A 1,648-nucleotide genomic window follows, 5' to 3' on the forward strand; every position below is an offset into this window, starting at 1 on the left:
CACCTCTAGTAATATTTGTACTGAGAAAAATGGTGAAGTGTTCAATACTTATTTTACCCGCTGTATACCTAATTTAGTGGAAGCTAATTGGTCGGATAACAGGTTTCAAAGTTAGTGAAAAAGCTAATTTAAAAATTTGTTCCTCTGTTTGCCATTAGCAGAGCCACGCCCACCACTGTTAACCCTTACTGATCGCGCTGCTTTTTCACTGAAATTGTAATTTCTATATTTAATTTATGTCACCTATGATCGCTGATGATGTGCAATGATGCTGCCTCTGGTTCTGCTGCGTTATTTTCAAATATATATTTGAAAACTTGACACATCTCGCAGAAGTATGCCGATACATCAGTCGAGTTGTCTTAAAGGCACAGTGTGTAGGATTTGTTGTTTTCAGCGACATCTAGTGGNTAAAATCCTACACACCTTTAATAAAAGTTTAAATAAAAGCTGACAAACAGGAACTTATCAGTTGTTTAACTTGTCAAAATGAAACATGAACAGGAAATTGAAAATAAGTAGTGTGAGTTGAAGTGGGAAACTTAATAATTTAAGATCATCCAAACAGTAAGCTTAGGATGATACTGTATATAAATGTAAATAAGCATAATATTAGATGTACTTGAGATATTTTCTTGTGAAAGTAAACAAATAAAAAAATAAACTTTAAAAGCAATTTCCTTCGTCTCTTCTCTGATTTTTATAGCTTCTTTGCACCTCATTTCGCACCATCCACCTCTTCTTGACATCTTTAATGCATCATTACCATCTCCATTTTCAACATTTAATCGTTTCACKTATTGAGCCTTCACTCCCAACCTATTTTCTTTGTTTTGCTCTCGGAGACCTCAACATAAACTTTATGCCTTCTAGAGATTCATGGTGTTTGCTCCTGGCTGTGCGGGCAACTCGATGCATCACGCAGAAATGTGACATTTATCTCTCAGAGATGCCCTGTGTTTAAAATGAATGGCACAGAAAACATCAATCCTCTGACATTTTTCACACAAACTTTAAATACCACATCATAAAAAAGAGGTCTTGGAAGGTTTTTAAGTTTTTRTAAGTTGGATAAAAGGATTTCCAAAACCCAAGGAGTTAGTCAGGACTAGACGTAATATGGAACGGAGCATAAAACAACTGTTGCTGCTGAAGAAAACTCAGATTAAATCTCACCTAGAGGATTATCTCTGTCAAGATTTGAGTTTTTTTATTTGAAACTCTCCCATGGATACTCCAGTTTCCTTCAACAGTCTAAAACGTGAATATTTGAGTTGCCTTCAAGCCCAGGCCTCCTTTAACAAAGAGATCTGTGCTGTCAGATTTGTCTGGTTAGATAACATTTAAATAAAAGAAGAGTTTCCCAGCAGGGTGAAAGTCCTTCAAAACAGCAGGTTAATGCTGCAGGTTAAAAACACTGCAGCCTACAGTGGTTAAACACTTCTGAGACAGACACAGTGTTCTCAGTAAAATATTGTTAAAAAGAGATAACAAATGCCTGAATGATGACGCAGCATTCTCACAGGGTTTTTGTACAAATTTACTGTTCAATTTTTTCTKTTCAGTCCAGCCTCAGAAACTTGGGGGTCATTTTTTGATTCTGCAATGTCTGTGAAACAACACGCAAAGCAACTGACCAGAAACTGTT

The sequence above is a fragment of the Austrofundulus limnaeus genome, unplaced genomic scaffold, assembly GCF_001266775.1.
Source record: "Austrofundulus limnaeus strain Quisiro unplaced genomic scaffold, Austrofundulus_limnaeus-1.0 Scaffold17, whole genome shotgun sequence".
Classification (NCBI taxonomy): domain Eukaryota; kingdom Metazoa; phylum Chordata; class Actinopteri; order Cyprinodontiformes; family Rivulidae; genus Austrofundulus; species Austrofundulus limnaeus.